Genomic DNA, 5470 nt, shown 5'->3' with positions numbered 1-5470 from the left:
CCATACTACATCTGTTGCATATCTGTTTGTTTGATCTGATACACTGCACATGTTGTTTACATTCAGTTATCTTAATCAACTGACTTGCTCAGTAATTGTATGCTTATGTTCTTTAACATAGGGGGAGGTATTGTTTTCTGCCTTTTTGCCTTAATTGACAAAGGGGGAGAAAAATTATAACTTGATAACTTGATAATATGCTTGTTGTTGCATTATTAAGGGGGAGGATCTGATGTTCTTATGATATAGTTTGCTCTAATATGTAATAATAATAATAATAAATATTACTCTTATGCACTCTTATGCACTCTTATGCATGTTGTTTTTGAAATGCTCAAGTTACAATTGTATGAATTGTCAATTATGCCAAAAAGGGGGAGATTGTTGGTTTTTGATCCTTTGATTCCTAATTTTGACATAATTCACAATTCAACAATATTCATACATAATATGATAAATCTAACATTTAAATTGAGCAAGATTTCAGGAACCATAATACAATGCTACACACTTGGATCAAATTGCTTGGAACACAAGAAATCAACAAAAGTTGATTTCTGACTATGTAAATCGATTGGGAAATCGATTTCATAACAAGGGTGTAAGGAAATCTTAAGTGTTTGTAAATGTGAAATCGATTAGGCAATCGATTAGCTTAATTAAAAATGAAAACTGCACAAGTCAGTAGCACTCTGATTTGGAGAGTAATCGATTGGAAAATTGATTGAACATTTCACAAATTAAACCTGATGGTAACACATCGATTGGTAAATCGATTGGATAAGTCACAGTGGCACTCCAGTGCTGAGGGAATCGATTGGCAAATCGATTGACAAAGTATCATTTGAAAAATGACCTCACCTGTGACAAATACAATCGATTGGACAATCAATTGTTAACACTTTCAATTTTGATAAAGTTTGGTTGCAATCGATTGGGAAATCGATTGAACTAAACACCAGGTAAAAACTTTGGTTGCAATCGATTGGAAAATCGATTGAACTAAACACCAGGTAAGAACTTTTCAGGAACATGTTACCAAAGCGATTGACAAGTCGATTGACATCAAATAACTGAGTCACTGTTTTGAATTAAATCGATTGGCAAACCGATTGACATTAAAACTGAGTCACTGTTTTGAATCAAATCGATTGACAAATCGATTGACATCAAAAAACTGAGCCACTGTTTTGAACACAATCGATTGGCAAATCGATTGAAATAAACTTTTTGAAAACACAGTGAACTCTGAGATTGTGACCAAATCGACTCTGTGTTTTTATACATCGACTCTGAGATTTGGCAAATCGATTGAGTAATCGATTGAAATTACTTTTATTGAAACAGTTTCCCAGAAATCGATTAGGAAATCGATTTATACAAGTCTGGACATGTTCTACTGAAAAGTGTTGCTTTTAAAGAATCGATTGGTAAATCGATTAGCTTGTATAGTTTCAAGATTAAAGAAAAACAAGACTCGCGATAATCGATTGGCAAATCGATTTAGCACCTTTTATAACTTTACAAAATCGATTGGGAAATCGATTTCGTAAGTGGTTATCAAAGGGTTGATAGAAAGCCAGCTAGAAACTGGTGGCTACTTTCTTGGTTGAGAGGGCTCAACAAGAAAGAGTCGCACTGTGATTCTATGTTAGATTGACGAGTATCTACAAGGATCAGAGGGTATTCAATAGGAAAGAGATCATTAAGATAGATAGGTTTCAGGGAGGAAACTGGACAATCTGTAATTGATTCTTTCTATTGAAGGAGAAGAAAATCTGAAATCCGATTGGATTTTCAGGACTGGACGTAGGTTGTTGTTGACAACCGAACCAGGATAAATCTCTGTGTTTTCTTCTCTAACTCTCTCTCTTTAATTTTCTATATTGCTAACTTTGCATGCCTCAAAATTTAAATTCCGCTGTGCACTTGATACTGATTAATTTTGTAACGAAAACTGATATATTTTCTGTTATTTCGAGGTCAAGATACCAACATCTTATACTTTAAAATATGTACACTAAAATATAATTATTTATAGAAAAATATATAAAATAATAAAATAAAATGTTTATTATTTATATCACTTATTTAGTCAAATATATACAAAATTAGCGTATCATAGAAAGCTCTCATATAACGAAAGTTAGTCACAAGATTTATCCACATATATTCTAAAATAGTTTTAAAACCAAATTATTTATCTAAAATCCTATTTCATTAAGAAAATATTCATTATAAAATTTGGGGTGTTACATATAGAGTTATAGTAGTCGAGATCATTTAAAAGTGGAATAGTTTTATATTTCTTCAATCGAATTATTGGTTATATATTGATGTTAGTGTCCTTTCATTTGTTGTTGTAACTAGTTGTAAATTACAAATAAATTATTGTGAATGTGTAATTAAGTGAATTTTTAACTTGAAGTAAGGAGTAGGAGTTGTGGCGCCGCTTTCGCACTCCTGATCCATGTTAAAAATACTTTTAATTACCCATATTTGAATTTGGATGATGCGGTTATGGTTACCCTAAGTAGTTGACTACATGAGTAAGAGGTACTAGCTACCCCGATGACTCATTGTCGATAAAAGAGGTGACAATAACTTCATGTTGTTATTGTTAGAAATACTTGTTAATTTTATTTTTGAAATAGTTAAAAATCTTATTCATCTCTTATACAATTTTGAGTGATTATGAGTCTGACGAGGCATCAATGTTGAATGTTGATAATTGTTTATGTGGTGTGAATATTAGATTGGAGGTGTATACTTAAATTAAATATTCAATTAAGTGTGTTTGACCTCCTAAGTAACTTGGCTAAATAAATAAGTGCATTGTGTTAGAATCTTATTTGTTCTATATTGTCTGATTTGATAAGGGCCTAGAACTATTTATTGAGTTCTATAAATGAATTTTTTGTATAAAACTTTAAAATAAAGTTAGACTTTGAAATTAAGTTAGACTTTAAGTGTGTTTGAACTATATGTGAAAATATTTATTTTATTTCACTATGATTATACACATTAGTTTTCTTTTCAAATAAAAAACTTAAGTGACTGCAAGTCACTGAGTTGTTATATGCGATTCTGTTTGTACTTCATGAAGGTGAAATATTTTAAGTGTTTCACTATCTATCTAACTTATGTGAAATCGATAGAGTAATTGTGGTTAAGATTTAAACGTTCTTTAAGAAGAGTAAAACATGTAGAATATTATTTGAGAAATTAGTTGAAGTTTAAAGCGTATTTGATATATGGGCTATTTGATAAAACTGAATGTTTTAAGTTGTTGTTGACTAAATTCACATGTTTAGTTTTATATATGAATGATAATGATAATCTATGTTATTTGCTTCATAATTTAGTTGTGATGCTAGCCTATCATGCTAAGCTAAGTGGTTTTCACATATTGTGCTTGAATGAATATTGAATGTCTTAAAAATAAAAAATAAAAACGTTTATAGACTAATTTGGATCAGAAGGGTGTAGTTAGTTGGATATCAATTCGCGTATTGTTCACTCAAATTTTGAGTACGAAATTTCTTTAACGAGGGGAGAACTGTAACACCTCATATTTTATAATAAACTATTTTATTAATTAAATAGAATTTTAACAATTAACTTGATGTTAAAATTATTTTATAATATACATTGATAAATTTTGGGATTAATTTTCGTTATATGTGTGTTTTCTACAATGTGCTAGTTTTATACATATTTGACTAAATGAGTGATGTAAATAATAATATTATATTTTTATTATTTTATATTTTTTTCTAAAAAATAATAGTATATTGGTGTAAATATTTTAAAAAATAAGATTTAGGCGATTTTACGTGTATATGTGAGTTTTGATAGTTAAACTTTGGTAGTTGTTGATTTTATTAAAAATAAATAAATAAAGATTAAAATGTATTTCATGGGTCAAGCCCAAGTAAAACCCAATTAAAGAATAAAACAAAAAGAAAATAGAGCAAGAGCAAGAGCAAGGTATGCGGCAGCTGCTCCTAGGAAGAATTGGAGGAAAATGTTGGGTGGGTTCACTCCCCAAGTGGAACCAACTAGTTTTATTAGTATTAGTATTATTATTAATATTATTATTATTGAAAAAAAAGAAAGAAAGAAAGAAAGGGGTATTATTGGGCTAGGCCCACGTGAAGGAAATAAAAGGGATTCAGAAATCCTAAGAATTAGCAGAACAAAAGAGAACGGCTGCTAGAGAAGAAAAATAAGGGTTTGGTTCCGGTGGTGGTAACAGGTATGTAGCAAACTTGCTCCGTTTGATCTACAAATTTAGTATGTTATTTCTTCCACTAAGTTTGTTATTTTAATATACAGTTTGAGTAGTTTTATCTTCTCTGAGAGTTATTTTAGCATACTCACTTTAGTGGAAGGTTGTTATAAGGTTGTTATTGTTGATTTGATGTTCCCTATTGTTATTAGGAAGACTCTAGTGTATCCATTAATTATTATAGTGGAAGTTTTACTGGACTAGGTCTCGTGGTTTTTATTCTCTCAATTTGTGGGATTTTTTCCACGTTAAAAATTGCATTTGTCTCATATTTAATTTTCTGCCAATTATTTTTGCCCTGTGGAATTGTATTTTCTGTTTGGCCATTTATCTGCCCAGGTGGGGGAAAAAATATTCCGCATTATTGAGATAGTTATCGCTAATTATCTCTGGTTTTTCCCAAGTGGTATCAGAGAGCTCGATTATTTGATTTGTGCATTTAAATGGAGGAGGAAAATAAAGGTCCCAATATGATTAAACTCAACTCTTCTAATTATACACTTTGGAAGACTCTCATATAAGACATGTTATACAGTAAATATTTGTATGATCCTATTGAGGGTTACACTTCTAAACCTGCAGATAAATCTGACGCTGACTGGAAGAAGATGAACAGAAAGGCGAGCGTTGATCAGGCAGTGGTTGGATCTTAGTGTGTATCCACATGTTGAAACTGAAATAGATGCTAACAAGATGTGGGAAAAATTAAAAGAGTTGTATGAACGAAAGAATGTGCAAATTAAAGCATTCTTGATTCGGAATATGGTGAATATGAAATATAAAGATGGGGATTCAATGGCAGATCATATGAGTATTTTTCAGAATACCGTGAATCAGTTGACAACTGCAGAAATTAAATTAGATGATGAGTTCCAAGTGTTGTTATTGTTGAGTTCCTTGCCTGATAATTGGGAAGTCCTTGTTGTGACGTTGACCAATTCAGCTCCAAGTGGAAAGTTGAAAATGTCAACAGTTAAAGAGAGCATGTTGAATGAAGAAGCTCGAAGAAAGGAACGTGGTTTGATTGGTTCTTCCTCAAAGTCAGAAGCACTAGTTACAGAGTCACGGGGGAGAAGTCAATCTAGAAACTTCCATAGACGCGACAACTCTGAAAGTCATAGCAAGTCAAGAAGCAAGTCGAGGACTAGAAAAGAAGTGATATGCTATCATTGTGGCAAA

The sequence above is a fragment of the Cicer arietinum genome, chromosome 5 (genome assembly GCF_000331145.2).
Source record: "Cicer arietinum cultivar CDC Frontier isolate Library 1 chromosome 5, Cicar.CDCFrontier_v2.0, whole genome shotgun sequence".
NCBI classification, from domain to species: domain Eukaryota; kingdom Viridiplantae; phylum Streptophyta; class Magnoliopsida; order Fabales; family Fabaceae; genus Cicer; species Cicer arietinum.
Note: the sequence above shows the minus strand (reverse complement) of the source record.